Below are 17,515 nucleotides of genomic sequence, written 5' to 3'. Positions count from 1 at the left end.
CATCTGCTGTATATCTAGGCAGAGTAGGGGCATGGCTACACTCGAAACTCCAAGGCGCTGCTGCAGGAGCGCTCCCAGGGCAGCGCTTTGAAGTGCGAGTGTGGTCGCGGCGCCAGCACTGGGAGAGAGCTCTCCCACCGCTGCAGGTACTCCACCTCCCCAAGGGGATTAGCTTACAGCGCTGGGAGCGCGGCTCCCAGTGATGGGGCACTGTTTACACTGGCATTTTACAGCGCTGTAACTTGCTGCACTCAGGGGGGTGTTTTTTCACACCCCTGAGCGAGAAAGTTGCAGCGCTGTAAAGCGCCAGTGTAGCCATAGCCTAGGTGTGTTCATGTAAACAGTTTTTTCCTGAACTCTCTCCCACTCCCAGCTAGCTGTCGGGAATTCATTCAGACCCTGCTTACATATGTGGATGCGTGTGTGTGTGTAGATCTTCCACTACATTGCCTTATTTTAACAGACAGCATCACCTTTCCATTTAGGCTAATTTGTTATTGACATAAACACATTTATCTAATATAATGTATTGGCTGTTCTTAACATAATCTGTATTTTCATATACTGGAGAGGTCCAAAAATTGGATGAAAATAGTAAAAACTGAATAACAGCTTTTGTAAAACCCAGGCAATTAAAAAAAATTTGAAAAACTAAAACCGAAGGGCCTTAAGTATTCATAGATTATTACAGGAAGCTCCAAGTGCTTCACACACCTTCAGTCTGGAGAGTCACTACAGCAGCCTAATGAGGCCAGGAGGACTAGATAATGAGGTGAAAGCTGAAGAATAAAAGCCCATCTTTGGAGATACTGGATTACAGCTGCCCTCATCTCAGAGCTTCGCGCCTTCAGCGTAAGCCTCCAAGAGATTCAGTAGCTTGTGTCAGTTCTCTGAGGGACTGGCAGTTGAGCCAGTTCTCTGGGCTAGGGCCCTGTCTCTACACTCTTTGTTTGGGATGCCTCTGAGTTCTGGCCAGGAGTGAATCTGCATTAGCCTATTGACCATGGAGTTACTCAAGGCATCCAGACAATATTTGCACAGCTACACTCTGTTCAGAAGAGAATGAATCCCTCCCTCTTCCCATATGAAGGGGTGGTCCATCGTTCAGTCTGTTTCAGAGCACTCCCCTGTCTAGACTGTGACTGTTCCCAGTCCATCTCCTGTAACTCACATTTCCAGGTGTCTGTCATCCCGTGTGGGGATCCAGGAATGATACGCACCCTGGGCCCCAATGACATTTATTGCCTGTTAAAGGCTCTCTGCACTAGGGCCCTTGAAGGCCTTTCCATGAACTGTGAGACAACTGGCCAGTCTCTCCCAGTCTAGGCCAAGCATTTCCCCACTTGTCTAACAGTTTTCAACACCACCAAACCCAGGTCAGATCCAATCTCCTTTTGTGGTAGGGGCAAAACATCCTTCAAGTTTATTCCTTTGGCTCTGGATGAACGTCGGTTCTTCTCAGGGGAGGAGGTTGGCGTTTGGTGAAAGCAGCGGCGTGTGTCTTACATACTGTGAGGATGTTCCTTACTGCAGTATTTATAACATACCCACATGTGTCCCCAGCTGGGACAGGATTGTACCAGCTGGGAAAAGGTTGGGACTGGCAGGTGGCGTCACTGTCACGATTTTCTAAGTATTCTCCATCAATTTCCCGTTTGTTCAATGTGCCACATCTCAGTCCCTCACCTGCTCTCATATATTCATTGCTCTGTCACATTCCTGATGTGGGTGTTTACCGAGGACTGTGATTGCTGGTTCAGGATTTGCGGATAGTGTAGGCAGATATCTGTTTATCATCATAAATGAGACACAGCTATTCTGGGGGACCAGTAGCGATTCTGCCCCTGTGAGGATGGCAATAGGAACTGGGAATATGGCAGCACCTCACAGCTCCTCCACCTAACTGCCCTTGTCTCTGTGCCTTACTGAGCTCCAGATCAGTGCTCCCATTCATAACATCCCATGGACCCTGGCGGTGCCTGAGTAGCACCATTGAGCTGGGAGATACTTGATGCTGGTTGGCAGAGGTGGAGGGAGGGTAAAGTAATGCAATCTCCCTGAGGGACCACTGAGGGCAGGGATTGAAGGGGGCACCGTTAAGTTTGTCTGTCTGTGTTGGGGGCAGGGGTCCTCTTGACAGCAAAGCAGAAAATGCTGAATGTAGAGTGCTGAGAATTAAACTCTCCCATTTGGGAAGGGCATGAGGGCCCCCCCCCAAAATCCTGCCTCCCTACTTCAGCATTGGTGTGAGGGTGAAAGGGGTTTGAAGTACGGCAGAGCATATGCTGTGGCAGGTCTTACCAAGCTGAGATGGTGTTGAGCTAGCCTCCAGGGTAGTAGGTAGTCTGACCATACCTCTATTAAGCTAGGGCAACCTGGCCAAAGTGGAGGGGGTACCGCAGCTACAGGACACAAGGGTTGGCACCCCGAATGCACTGCTGCAAGATTCTCCTGCCAAACAAGCCACACAATGCAGAATAAACTGGAAAACAGCTCAGACTCATGCGTCAGCCTGACCTGGGATAACACAGGACGAAAAACAGAGGCTAGTCTAACTATTTGTTGCAAGTCACAACACAAGAACACTGTCATCCGATTCATATATCGACATTTACATTGAAGTCAGAAAATCAATAAAAGCCGAGGTCATAGGGTTATGTGAAACAAGAATAAAAGACATGCATCTGATGAAGTGGGCATTCACCCACAAAAGCTTATGCTCCACTACATCTGTTAGTCTTTAAGGTGCCACAGGACTCTTTGTTGCTTTTTACAGATCCAGACTAACACGGCTACCCCTCTGACACAAGAATAAAAGACCTCATTGCACAATGGAAAAGCTGAGAGCAAGTATTCCTAGGAAGATCACTTGACAATAGAGCAAGGATTGGCGGTGTAGGAGTCATTGTCAGGAAAGAAACAGTTCCAAGGATAGTTAGCGGCAACATCGTGTCACCCCAAATAGCAGGTCTCACGCTTCAGATAAAATGAAGGAGAACGATTCAAATTATTCAGGTGTATGCTCCCACGCAGCAAGAGGAAGATGAAGAAATGGACCATATCTACGAAGAGCTGGAGGAGGTAATGCAGAAAAGATCCACCTACACAATTATCCAAGGGGACTTCAATGCAATAGTAAGTGGAAAAAAGATTGAAAAAGAAAAGTATGTGAGAAAATTCAGTAAAGGTGTAAGAAATGATTGTCTGGTTGCATTCGGAGAGGCAAACCATCTCCACATAATGAACACAATATTTGAAAAAGAACCTTGTCGGCAGTGGACAAGGAAACATCTGGATGGAGTCGCACTGAATCAGATTGATTATATAAAGACGGATACCAGAAGAATCTTTAATGATGTAGCGACAATACGAGAACGAATCATTTTCACAGGATCAGCCCGCTCAAAATATGTTCCGCTCAAAATATGTGTTGACAATGTCTATGAAGTTGAGAGATAGCCAGAAACTGAAGCAAAAATGGCACTTCAACGAAGAGGCATTTGTACAGGAAGTGAGTGAAATGAACCTTGAGTATAAAGGTCAACAAGGACATCGATGAGGCCTCTGAATAGTTTATCTCACAGCTAATCTCAGCAGCTAAGAAGGGAAAAGCATTGAAAATGTTGGGATGCAAGCAGAGGATCAGTGAGGAAATTGTGAATCTGATGGCAAGGACGGTGCGCATGAAATTAGAAGGAAAAATGGGCAAAGAATACAGAACACTGTGCAAAGGAATTTGTGTGAAGATCAAAGAAGACTACAAAGACTTTAGAAAAGAGAAATTCATAGAGGCGGCTGAAAAGAGTGAGTCTGAAGAAGTTAGAAAGAGATGTTAGACTGAAACGGATAATCCCAGAAGCGCTGTTGTATAGCACATGATTGGATTTTTGGTGTCCTAAGAGATTTGTGCACATGTTTAATTAACTGGTGGCAACAGCTAATTTCCTTTGTTTTCTTTCTCAGCTCTTCCCCAAAGGGGGCGGAGGTGAAAGGGCTTGAGGGTACCTCACCAGAAGGAATTCCCAAGGGTGTCTTCTTGGGTTCCAAAAAGGGTTTTGCATTTGGTTGATGGCAGTGTTTACCAAGCCAAGGTCAGAGAGAAACTGTAACCTTGGGAGTTTAGAAGCCTGGAGTGGCCAGTATTAACTTTTAAAATCCTTGCGGGCCCCCACCCTCTGCACTCAAAGTGCCGGAATGGGGAATCAGCCTTGACAAGGCAATATCAGGTTGCGCGTGCAAACCATCCCCCAAGTATATCTGCTTCTGATCTACCACAGTAGCTTGTATCTTTTTATTAGTCAGTTTGTTAGGTATTTGTTCTCCATTTGATAGAAAATAAAGGTATATATATTGTGATACAGCATGGCCAGATGGCAGCAGGAGAGTGATAGATGGGCTATATGGAAGCCCCAGGATGTTGAGAACCATATTTCCTGTAGAGGGAAGAGACGCTGCTACAGTTTAATTAGTGCACCTGAAGCCAATTAGACCAATTAGAGCACCTGAAGCCAGTCACCTGATAAAAACCCCCCTGCTTCAATCAGACAGTTGGAGGAACTGAAGCAGAGTGCTTTGTTGTTGGAGCAGAGAGCAGTTTGAAGGAGAGCAGTTTGGAGGGAGGCAGAGGAGAGTTTGGAAAAGTGCAGTGGCGGGCCAGAAGCCCAAGACCCTTGGTAAAGGGAAACCCAGCTTGTACCGAGCAGAGGAACTCCACAGACACAAGGGGTTGGGAGAAACTTAGCCCAAGCAGAGAGAGGGCAGGAAGCTCCACAAGCTGAAGGGCCAGAGAGGAAAGTAGCCCAGGGGAAGGAATCACTAGTTCAAGTGGTTTGCCACTATACCAAGGGCCCCTGGGCTGGGACCCGGAGTAGAGGTCGGGCTGGGGTCCCTCCCTCTCCACTCCCTTTTCTGGGATACTAGTGGGACAGTTAATACCCCAGATCGGGGTGAGAAATGGCGCCCTGAACACCCTCACAAGAAGAGAAAGTGCGGGATCCATCACAGACTCCCCTGTAAGGGGCATGTCCGCTTCATTCAGCTCAAATGCTGCCTCTCTTGTAAAGATGCCTGGGTGAATCATACATGCTGCAGAAGTGCAATGTATGCCTAGGCCTGAACTATAGGGCTGGGAAGAACCAGGCAGTCAAACTTTGACACTTTATGATGGAGAATTCCCTCCAGCCTGCTCCTGAGTCAGGTCAGGAAACCCCTGGACGTCAGTTACCAGGGGCAAATAGGGCCCTTCCACCTCAGCTCAGCATTCTTCTGGGAAGGAGAAATTCTCAGAGCCTTCCTCTGAAGTCTCCCAGAAGAGCAAATCTAGTGCCCTTCCCAGGGGTTCCTCCACAAAAAGAATTCACTCCAGCCAGATCTACAGCCTCTGAGAGGTTTTCCTCAAGGTGGAAGAGGCTCCTCCAATATGGTGGACATGGGAAAATGCCACGATTCTAAGTCCAACCAGAGCTCTGGGAAGACCCTGGTAGCACCAAACAAGAAGGAGCAGTACTGTCATCTCAGACTCCACTCTCAATATCCTTACCAACTGCTGAGGTACCATGAAAGCCTTCAACCTCATCTGCACCAGCCCCGTGGCACCCCAGGACTCCATTGCCATCAGAAAAGGACAGACACCTCTCGGTACCACAAAAGCTCTCGGTACCTCAGGACGTCAGACTACAAAAGGAATTGGTGATGAGTGCTGAACCTCAGTCTCTGTTGGTAGCAGCCACAGAGCACCTTTCGGTATCGAGAATCCCCCATCTCCAGATCCCTTTGCCTCCCCGGTGCCATTGTCCTGCCAGTCCCATTCTCTGGGAGCTGCTCCAGATGACCTTCCCTCTACCTCCTCTCTTTTTGTGCAAGGTTCTCCAAAGCATCCTCACACACACACACCCCTTTCCCGAAGGGGCAGGGGAGATGTTTTGGGACCTCATCGATCCTGGTGGGAGCAGCTCCGGATGCTACCCCCTTCCCAGTAATGGCCTCAAGGGACATATTGGAATCCCTATACTGCCTATTGTCAGCAGTTCTCTAGGTCCCAGCCCCATCCCATTGGGATGACAGGGAGACCCAAACTTCCCCTCCCCAGCAGCAAGAGGAAACATTTCAGGAACAGCAGTCCAGGGCAGACAAAGAAGCCACATCTCAGACCTCCTTCCCAGATGAGGCCCTGATGCCTTTCTGCTAGTTCATGATTTTTGCCAGTTCCAGGACCACATTAAGCCAGTGCCAGAATCTGCAGATACCACTGGAAGAACTTGGAGAACTCCAACACAAGCTGCTGGATATTCTGCACTCTGTGACGCCATCAGGAGTCACCTTTCCCATTAATGAGGCTCTATGGGAACCCACTAGAACCATCTGGCAAATCCCAGCTACGGTGACACCCACTTGTAGGAGGGCTAACAAATAATACTATGTCCCCTCCAAGGACTCTGAATTGCTGTTTTCCAACCTCTCTTTGTTGATGTGGTGAACACCATTACAAATCCACCCCATATGACAGAGACCAAAAGCATCTGGACCCCACTAGGCTGGAAGGCCTATTCATCAGCTATGCTGCAATTCCTCTATGCAAATTACCCAGCATTTATGGCCAAATACTTTACCAACTATACATAATTTGAGTCATTTATTGAATGCCTTCACTCGGATCAAAGAGAACAATTCCAGGCAATTGTTGCTGAGGGTCAGTTGTTGGCAAGAATGTCTTTGCAGGCAGCTCTTGATGATACAGACACTGCATCTCTGTGGCGGCAGTTCTGTGCCGGGCTTCCTGGCTGATATTGTCTGGCTTCCCCAGGGAAATTCAGAATACAGTTGAGGCTCTTCAATTTGGCAGATGAAAGTTGTTTGCAGAGAACACTGACAAGTCATTAAATCCCCTTAAAGATTCCAGGACCATATTATGCACTTTGGGCATCTACACTCCTGCAAACAAACAGAGATTCAGTGGATCACCAATGGCTCAAAAATCCCTTTCATACTTATACCTCAGCTCACAGAGTCAGCGAGATTGGTGCATTCATGGCAGCCCCTCCCCACACCCCCTTTCAATGTTTCACAAGGAGAAGGTCTCCTTCCGACTGCATCCCAGCTTTCTCCCTAACGTGACTTCCAATTTTCACCTGAATCAGACCATATAGCTGCCAGTTTTCTTCCCAAAACCACATACTTCCCACCAGGAGACAGTTCTCCACACTCCAGATGTCAGGAGGGCAGAAGCCTTCTACCTCGACAGAACTAAACCAGTTCACAAATCCAATAGACTATTCATTTTGATTGCAGATAGATTTAAGGGATTTGTCATTTCCATCCAGAGACTTTTGAATCACAACTTGATACCAAGCTGTCGCCATTACACTCCCTATCAGTATTTTGGCACATTCAACCAGATCACAGTCTACATCTATAGATCTACTTTAAAATGTGCCCATTTCAGACAGCTGCAGGACCGATATGTGGTCTTCAGTAGATATTTTCGCTAGACACTATGCATTAGTCGATGTCTCCAGGTCTGATGCTGCAGTCAGCAACGCAATTTTCTCTTCTGTTCTGGACTCCATTCCAAAGCTTCTTCCTCCTACTGGGGATACTGCTCAGAAATCACCCTGAGCGGTAGTAGGGATAGGACTTGAAGAAGAAAAAGGGGTTACTCCCCCTGTGTAGTAACTGTAGTTCTTTGAGATGTGTCCCCCTCTGGATGCCCCACTACCCGTCCGCCTCCCCTCTGCTTCAGAGTTTCTGCTCAGACTTGGTGGTGCAGAAGGAACTCAGCGGACTGTTTGGCCATGCAGCCTGATATGGCCTAGACCAGGGGTTCTCAAACTGGGGTCAGGACCCCTCAGGGAGTCGCGAGGTTATTACATGGGAGGTCGTGAGCTGTCAACCTCCACCCCAAATCCCGGTTTGCCTCCAGCATTTATAATGGTTAATTTAAAAAAAAAAAAATTTAATTTATAGGGGAGGGGGTCGCACTCAGAAGCTTGCTATGTGAAAGGGGTCACCAGTACAAAAGTTTGAGAGCCACTGGCCTAGATGCAGGGCACAAGGGGCACACGCAGGCCCAGTGTGGTGCACCCCTAGGGACACACCCTCTAGAAGAACTACAGTTACTGCACAGGAGAGTAACCCCTTCTTTTGGTTTCGTGGGTTTCCTTAAAGCTGATTTGACTTGTGATGTGCTGCCACTTTGCTTTAATCTGATTCACATGCAGCAGTTCACAGAGAAAATCAAGTTCACCCAGGGCTCCATGTCTAAACTCTAAGCACAAGATTATGATATTGTGCTGCCATTACAAAATGAGATTAGGCCCAGCTCCACAAAGGGACGTTGGCCCGACGGTCTGAATACACAACAGGAGTTAGGCACAGTGATGCTGAGCGTCACAACACTTCACTTCTAGGCACCTAGAAAAATCACTGGGATTCACAAAGCCTGAGTTAGGCGCCTGAGCTCCTGCACAACAAATGGGGGAGAGACTGACGCCTTAGACTGTGAGTCACAAAACCCTGCAGAAGGCAGGTGTGACATACCCAGGGGACAATCTAGACTAGTGCGTAGCTGGGTCACCCTTTCCCCCTAACCTGGGGTTCCCTTTTCACTGCTTTGCTGCTGTACGCACCAGTCAGGACTGCTCACAAACAGCCTCCAGCATGCAAGTCCCTCCCAGCTACGTCTGTGTGTGTGCAGCAGCCAGCCAGTAGGGTTGCCAGGCATCCAGTTTTCCACCAGAACGCCTGGTCGAAAAGGGACCCTGGTGGCTCTGGTGGACTGTTAAAAGTCCAGTCGGCGGTGCAGCAGGGGCTTGGGACTAAGGCAGGCTCCTTGCCTGCCCCAGCGCCACGTGGCTCCTAGAAGTGGCCACTAAGTCCCTGTGGCCCCTAAGTGCTCCAATGTGTAGAGGGTACAGTGACCAATGTGTAGAGCTGCAGGACCACCCATGTGCCCAGAGGCTGCAGGGTCTTGGCAGCTGCTTCCTCGCAGCTGCAGTAACTGCAGCTGGAACCCCGCACCCCTCATCCCTGGCCCCACCCCAGAGCCTGCACCCCCCAGGCCAGAGTCCTCGCCTCCCCCTCCAATCCTCTGCCCCAGCCCGGTGAAAGTGAATGAGGGTGAAGAAGAGTGAGCAACGATTGGAGAGGGGCATGAAGCAAGCAGAGGCGGGGCCTCGGAGAAGGAGCAGGGCATAGGCGGGGCCTCGAAGAAGAGAGAGGACAGGGCAGAGGTGTTCTGTTTTGTGTGATTAGAAATTTGGCAATCCTACCAGCCAGCCACACCTTGGTTATATTTCAGGGTGTTCCCCCAGCAATATCTGTCCTGTAATGCCAAGCCCTCTCTGCACAAGACAAATTCATAAAAAGTCCATATTTCTTTAAAAGAAATAATATGCACAATTTGTTACACCAAATTGAGTTTCCCAGACACTTCAATTTAATCACACTCGATTAGATATAACAATTAAACAAGTTTATTAACTACAAAGAGAGTGATTTTAAGTGAATACAAGTAAGGAGGCATAAACGTCCAAAATGGTTAGAAGAAAAATGACGATAAAACACAATTGGCGCCTAACTTAACAAATTGTGTTACATTCAAAGCAAAGCTCTCAACAGTCTTACTGGCCAAATTTCATCCAGGATCTAGTCTTCTGTTTAATGGCTGCTTCCTTTGTCCCTTCTCTTACCGTGCATAGAGTAGGGTTACCATACGTCTGGATTTTCCCGGACATGTCCGGCTTTTTGGGCTCCAAATCCCCGTCCGGGGGGAAATCCCCAAAAGCCGGACATGTCCGGGAAAATCGGGACATGCGGGCCGGCGGCCGGCGGTCAGCGGTGCCGGGCCGGGGGCTCGGGAGCCAGCGGTGCCGGGCCGGGGGCTCGGGGGCCGGCGGCTCGGGGGACAGAGGTCGGCCGGGCCGGGGGCTTGGGGGACGGAGGTCGGCCGGGCCGGGCCGGGGGCTTGGGGGCCGGCGGTCGGCGAGGCTGGGCCGGGGGCCGGCAGTGCTGGGCGGGCCGGAGGTGCTCGGCTGGGGGCCGGGCCGGGGACTGGCAGTGCTGGGCGGGCCGACCCTAGGGTTACCATATTTTGAGCCTCCAAAAGGAGGACACTCCACGGGGCCCCGCCCATGCCCCCCCGCCCCAACTCTGCCCCTTCCCCAAAGTCCCCGCCCCAACTCCGCCCCCTCCCCTGCTTCCCATGAATATTTGATTCACGGGAAGCCTGAAGCAGGTAAGGAGGGTGTGGGGGGAGGAGGCGCGTCTCCAGCCTGGGTCGGCTAGGGTTACCATTCGTCCGGATTTACCCGGACATGTCCTCCTTTTTGTGCTAAAAATAGCGTCCGGGGGGAATTTGTAAATCACTCAAAATGTCCGGGATTTCCCCCCCCCCCCCGGCAGAGCAGAGCGAGCGGCTGGGAGGGCTGCAGGAAAGTCACGGGCTGGACTCCGGAGCAGCTGTAGAGGAGCTCCTCCTCCTCCCTCCCTCCCTGCATTCTGAGCCGGCAGCTCCTCCCCGGCAGCCCCGCGCCCGGCTCCAGCAGCACTGTGCAGGGCCAGGGACCGTGTTGTGTGTTGTGCTGGGGAGCGCAGCCACATCTCCGGCTCGCGCAGAGCCCAACACCCTGTTCTGAGCAGCAGGGTAAGGGGGCCAGGGGGGCAGGAGAAGGGGCAGGGAGGTTCTGGAGGGGGCAGTCAAGAAACGGGGGGGGGTCGGGAGTTCGGGGGGGGGCTTTTTGGGGGGAGTGGAGAAAGTTTTGGGCAGTCAGGGTACAGGTAGGGGGTAGGGTCCTGGGGGGCAGTTGGGGGGGGGTCTTAGGAAGGAGCAGTTAGGGGATAAGGAACAGGGAGGCTTAGGTAGGAGGTGGGGTTCTGGAGGGCAGTTAGGAGCAGGGGTCCCAGGAGGGGGCAGTCAGGGGACAAGGAGCGGGAGGGGTGGGGGGTTGGGAGTTCTGGGGGGGAGCTGTCAGGGAGCAGGAGTGGGGAGAGGGATCGGAGCAGTCAGGGGACAGGGAGCAGAGGGGTTTAGATGGGTTGGGAGTTCTGGGGGGGGGCTGTCAGGGGGTGGGGAGTGGTTGGATGGGGCGTGGGAGTCCCAGGGGTCTGTCTGGGGGTGGGGGTGTGGATAAGGGTTGGGGCAGTCAGGGGACAAGAGGCAGGGAGGCTTAGATAGGGGGTGGAGTCCTGGGGGGCAGTTAGGGGCAGGGGTCCCAGGAGGGGGCAGTCAGGGGACAAGGAACGGGGGGAGGGTTGAGGGTTCTGGGGGGTGGGAAGTGGGAGGGGCAGGGGCGGGGCTCCTCCCGTCCTCTGTTTTGCTTGCTGAAATATGGTAACCCTAGCTAAGCAGAACTCAAGTTTTACTATATAGTCTGCAGTCAATCAGGAAGTAAGGGGGGAATGGGAACAGAGACTGTGGGTGGGGGAATTGGGATCATGTTTTGCTAAGGGCAGGAATGGGAACAGGGAATGGGAACAGGAACAGGGACACAGGCAAGGCTCTGTGGTGTCAGAGCTGGGAAGGGGGACACTAGGGTACGTCTTCACTACGCGCCGTATCGGCGGGTAGCAATCGATTTATCTGGGATCGATATATCGATCCCCGAACGTGCACACCGTCGACTCCGGAACTCCACCAGAGTGAGCGGCGGTAGTGCAGTTGACGGGGGAGCCACGGCCACCGATCCCGCGCTGTCTGGACCCCAGGTAATTCGATCCAAGATACTTCGACTTCAGCTATGCTATTCACGTAGCTGAAGTTGCGTATCTTGGATTGAGAAGGAAACTGGAATCATGCTTCCTGGAAGTTCATCGAATTGTTTGCACCTTCGGACTTTGGGTATTGTTACTCTCTGTTCATGCGAGAAGGACCAGGGAAGTGAGAGGGTGAAGGAATAAGCCCCCTAACAATGTTCCCTCAGTTATTGCCAGGCATGAATGTACATTAGCCTACTCAGTTTTGAATTACACAGAGCATCAGCATCCCTCCCTCCCCCTTTTCCAGTACGATGTCCATCATTCACTTGGTGAGGAAAGCTTCCTTGTCCATCGTGATTACCCCGCATTGCCTCCCCGTAACTCACATTTCCAGGTGTGTGGGGAACCATGTTTGGCCTGCTGGGTGCACAGCTCGGCCCCAGTTACATTTGTCTGCCTATTGACTGATCTTCCTTCAGTGGCTCCCGAAGGCCTCTCGATGAAGTGTCAGACAAATGTCTGCTCTATTTCTATCAGTGTCATAGCTTTCAACAACACTGAATCCGATAAGATACAATGTCTTGGCAGATGGTATCCAAGCCATCAGAGTGTTCTTCTCCTTAAAGTATTGAGTCAGGGTAAATGGTGATTCTGAATTGCTTTATATGGCGTATTCTGTATTATTGATTCTATCTAAATAATCTTCATTCCTGGGGAGTGAAGATTCTTGGTAATCAGAATGCAGGTCAAGATAAAACCCATACAGTTTATCTGATTTTTATTTATCTTGCCTCTTGTTAGGTGTTGAGGTTGGGGGTTCTGTCGAAAGCAGCTGTGTGTGTTACATACTGTGAGAATGTTCTTGACTTGTAATATTTATAACATACCCATACGTGTTCATATTAGGGGTCAGGAATGTACCAGCTGGGGGAAGGATAGGATTGGAAATTTAGTTGAAATTTCAGATATTTAGTGGTTTGGTTTGGTTTAATATTTATATAACACATTCGTCTAGTGTGTGTTTTTTCTAATATTAAACCTGACACAAAGTTAACAGAGTTGTCAGTTTGAGATGCTTTGAAGGGAAGGATTTTCATGGGAACAAGGGACACTTCGGTACCCAACTCCCACTATTTAAATTTGAGAAGGCTCTGAATAGAGATTGACTGAAACATATTTTTAAGGACTTTATTTGAGTGTTAGAGTAGAAGCTCCCAGGTAATTTACTGTCTATTCATTTCTGCTTGTTTGTTTGTACCGCGATCCTGCCCAAATTTTGTAAATCTCATTAATTCCTAATATAGACTGAAAGTGCATACTATTCAGAGTGTCTATGTTCAGGGGAGTTCTCATCGCTCACTTTCTCCTTGTTTCAGGGAGGAGCAGAGCCACAAGACACCAAGGTAAGTTCAGGGCCGCCCAGAGGATTCAGGGGGCCTGGGGCAAAGCAATTTTGGGGGCCCCTTCCATAAAAAAAAGTTGCAATACTATAGAATACTATATTCTCGTGGGGACCCCTGTGGCCATGGGGCAAATTGCCCCATTTGCCTCCCCCCACCCCCCGGGTGGCCCTGGGAAAATAAACATTTAAAAACCTTCCACATCTCAGCACAAACTCAGTTTTGAGAAAACTTCTTTTCAAGTCACCTTTACAAGGTATCACTGGTTCTCAGCATCAGCTAGTGCTAAAAGGCACTAAAAGGGTTGGGAAAATATTTTCCGTCAAAACTTTTTTTGGATCGAAAACTTAGGGGTTTTTAAAAAGCAGAAAAAATCACGGACAATGTCTGCTTTCCTTCAAAATTTGTTGTGGTTTTTTTTTAATTGAAAAGCTGAAATTAGTCTGCCAAAACCTGAACATGGTTTGGGGTTTCAGAAATGTGTGGCCAAATATTTGCTGCTTGCTGTGTTTGATTGTTTAAAGAAACAATAAAAAATTCTGCTTAAAAAAAATCTAAAACTTTTGAACCACCTCAGCTTGTGACCAAACGCCTGAGCCCATCCAGTCAGAGATTCTTCCAGGTTTCTGATACTCTGCTGGCTTCCTTGACTCATATCTGTCTCCAGAACTTTGGGTTCATTTAGATTAGAACATAAGAAAGGCCGTACTGGGTCAGACCAAAGGTCCGTCCAGCCCAGTATCCTGTCTACCGACAGTGGCCAATGCCAAGTGCCCCAGAGGGAGTGAACCTAACACGTAATGATCAAGTGATCTCTCTCCTGCCATCCATCTCCACCCTCTGACAAACAGAGGCTAGGGACACCATTTGAGAAGTGAAAGGGATGGTAGCCCTAAGGGAAAAGATAACAGCTTGACTCATTGTGTTAAATAGCTGTCTGCAAGCCTCCAACTGCTGAATGAGCTTTAGGGTAGGGAAGGCTGTGCCTCCCCAAACAGCCTGGCCCTGCCCCCTATCTGACCCCCACCCACTTCCTGCCCCCCAACTGCCCCCTCAGAATCCCTGACCTATCCTTCTCCTTGTCCCCCCAACGCCCTCCCCAACCAGATGGATCAGACTGAGTAGGTTCCAAAACCTCTTGGAGGCTCTTACCTTGTAAACTGGGACGTCTGTTTTCTAGTAAAATCAGTAAAAGGAAAGGAGAAAACTCGAAAGAGGCTCCTGCTCGCACTCAGATACGTGAACCCTAATATTCTCTTAGGCCTCAAAGAGAGACCTCGAGAAGGAGACTTGCTGAAGCAAAGCCACAGGGGTCTCTGAGGTTTCCCTGGTCCTGCGCCCCTGTCCTGCCTGGCTGATGTCAGCATCTCTCTCTGAGGTCACCACCTCCCTAACACCTTTGACCAATAGGCTGAGGTCCTGCAAAAGGCCTTTGTGATGTCACTGCCACACCCACCCATCCCGTGAAGTGCTAATCACCTGCTGCTGAACAGACACTTTGAAGGTTTGAGCTACTCTCTACAGATCACCCCACTCAATGCGTCTTCATTCTAGGAAGCAAGCCGGCTAGACGGTAAAACATCAGAGGCTGCTCTCAATGCTACACTCAGTGTTTCCAAAATTAGTAGACTTTATGGCCAGAAGAGACCTTTACAGCATCTCATCTAACCCCCTGCATATCATGGGCTTCCTGTATAGTACAATAGTTACTTTTTGGGCACACACATTCCAGAAAGGCATCTAGTCTTCAATCAATGACATCAAGAGATGGAGAATCCACCACTTTCCCATTTAGTGAGTGCCAGGGGGCTCCATTTCCACTTCCACTAGCTCCCCATTTACAGTGAGCCAGAGCAGTACCTGCAGCAGGGAGCGGGAGTTGCTGATGGCCCCGCAACCCAGTGAAGTGGGTTGCGGGGAAGTTGAGATCTTGCCCCAAGTCATCCCAGACACTAATGCCAAGCCACAGGATGGCAGCATCTAGTGTCAGTGGAGTCCGAACACTATTTCAACCCCACAGTTTTCGATGAACTTCCCACAAGGGGAGGTGATGAGCACCCCCAGCAACACACACACACACACCACTCCTGGTGGTGGGAAGGGAACAGGAGAAAGGACAAAAGAAGTAAGAGATGAAGAGAAAGGAAGGAGGGATGGAGGAAAAGGTAAAACAAAAAGGACAAACCCTAATGTCCCCAGTGATTCTACGGCACAAAATCCAAGGGATGGAATAAAATTCTGCCATCTTAAACTACTGTTTTCCATGCCTAGAATTCAGCTGGCACCACGTGGATCAGACTGAGCAGCTGCCAAAACCTCTTGGAGGCTCTTACCTTCTAAACAGGGACGTCTGTTTTCTAGTAAAATCAGTAAAAGGAAAGGAGAAAACTCGAAAGAGGCTCCTGCACGCACTCACGTACGTGAACCCTAATACTCTCTCAGTCCTCAAAGAAAGACCTCGAGAAGGAGACTTGCTGAAGCAAAGCCACAGGGTCTCTGAGGTTTCCCTGGCCCTGTGCTCCTGTCCTGCCAGGCTGATGTCAGCCATCTCTCTCTGAGGTCACCACCTCCCTAACACATTTGACCAATAAGCTGACATCCTGCAAAAGGCCTTTGTGATGTCACTGCCACACCCAACCAAACCCTGAAGTGCTAATGTCCTGCTGTTGCCCTGACACTTTGAAGGTTTGAGGTTGTCATAACTATAAAGGGAAGGGTAACAGCTGTCCTGTGTACAGTACTATAAAATCCTCCTGGCCAGAGACTCCAAAATCCTTTTCCCTGTAAAGGGTTAAGAAGCTCAGGTAACCTGGCTGGCATCTGACCTAAAGGACCAATAAGGGGACAAGATACTTTCAAATCTTGGGGAGGGGAAGGCTTTTGTTTGTGTTCTTTGTTTGTGTGGGTGTTTCGCCCTCGGGACTGAGAGGGACCAGACATCAATCCAGGTTCTCCACATCTTTCTAACAAGTCTCTCCTATTTCAAACAAGGCGTGTTAGTTTTCCTTTGTTTTCTCAACTTGTAAATGTACCTTTTCCTAGAGTGTTTATCTTTGTTTGCTGTACTTTGAACCTAAGACTAGAGGGGAGTCCTCTGAGCTCTTTAAGTTTGATTACCCTGTAAGGTTAATTTCCATACTGATTTTACAGAGATGATTTTTACCTTTTTCTTTAATTAAAAGCCTTATTTTTAAGAACCTGATTGATTTTTCCTTGTTATAAGATCCAAGGAGTTTGGATCTTGATTCACCAGGAGTTGGTGGGAGGAAGGAGGGGAATGGTTAATTTCTCCTTCTTTTAGATCCAAGGGGGTTGGATCTGTATTCACCAGAAGTTGGTGGGAGGAAGGAGGGGGGGATGGTTAATTTCTCCTTGTTTTAAGATCCAAGGGGTTTGGATCTGTATTCACCAGGGAATTGGTGAAAGATTTCTCAAGGCTACCCAGGGGAGGAAATTAGCCTTGGGATGGTGGTTAAGCTTAGAGGTTTTCATGCAGGCCCCTACATTTGTACCCTAAACTTCAAAGTGGGGATACAGCCTTGACACAGGTACTCTCTGTGGATCACCCCACTCAATGCGTCTTCATTCTAGGAAGCAAGCCGGCTAGACAGTAAAACATCAGACGCTGCTCCCAATACTACACTCAGTGTTTCCAAAATTAGTAGACTTTATGGCCACAAGAGACCTTTACAGCATCTCATCTAAGCCCCTGCATATCATAGGCCTCCTGTATAGTACAATAGTTACTTTTTGGGCACACACATTCCAGAAAGGCATCTAGTCTTCATTCAATGACATCAAGAGATGGAGAATCCACCACTTTCCCTTTTAGTGAGTGCCAGGGGGCTCCATTTCCCCTTCCACTAGCTCGCCATTTACAGGGAGACAGAGCAGTACCTGCAGCAGGGAGCGGGAGTTGCTGAAGGCCTCAGAGGCGCAGCCCCTGCAGTGTCTCAGGCACCTGGCGCAAGTGGCGGATGATGCGGGTGCATCACTTTGGCCGTGACGTCCTCCTCCTGCAAAGGAACGAGAACCTGTCAGAGACTCAAACGCCCCGAGGAATCAGGGGGAATTAAGGGCACCTGGAACCAGCAGTATTTAAACTGACTACCTGCCCACCACTGAGGGATGAATTCACCTCCTGAACCCCAGAATGGAGTCTTCTTGTCCTTTCTAGTAACCTCCAGTGCCAACCCACCACCTTGTAGGGTGAGCTCCTGCTACCTCCCCCTCAGTACCCTTGACAGCTGTTCTACCTCCAAACCACAGCTCAACTTATCAGAACCCTCTTCTCCACCCCAACCCAGGTTGCGCAGGGAGGCGGCCCTAGCAGGGGGGGGCAGGAGGGATTCTGCCAGCAGTGAAGTGGGTTGCGGGGAAGTTGAGATCTTGCCCCAAGTTATCCCAGACACTAATGCTAAGCC

The 17,515-nt window shown here is 49.5% G+C and overlaps 1 long non-coding RNA gene across 1 annotated transcript; it reads right to left on the bottom strand.

Annotated features, from left to right (window-relative positions):
- Positions 1-6,612: 6,612 nt before the first annotated feature.
- On the bottom strand, positions 6,613-17,107 carry LOC135977910 (uncharacterized). The gene is made up of 2 exons (XR_010595343.1): positions 16,989-17,107; positions 6,613-6,930 (listed from the first exon to the last, which is right to left on the bottom strand). It is a non-coding gene; the product is annotated as an uncharacterized LOC135977910 (long non-coding RNA).
- Positions 17,108-17,515: the final 408 nt, after the last annotated feature.

This window comes from Chrysemys picta, unplaced genomic scaffold (assembly GCF_011386835.1).
Source record: "Chrysemys picta bellii isolate R12L10 unplaced genomic scaffold, ASM1138683v2 scaf74, whole genome shotgun sequence".
In the NCBI taxonomy this organism is placed as follows: Eukaryota; Metazoa; Chordata; order Testudines; family Emydidae; genus Chrysemys; species Chrysemys picta.
This window is presented reverse-complemented; position numbering and strand designations above follow the sequence as displayed.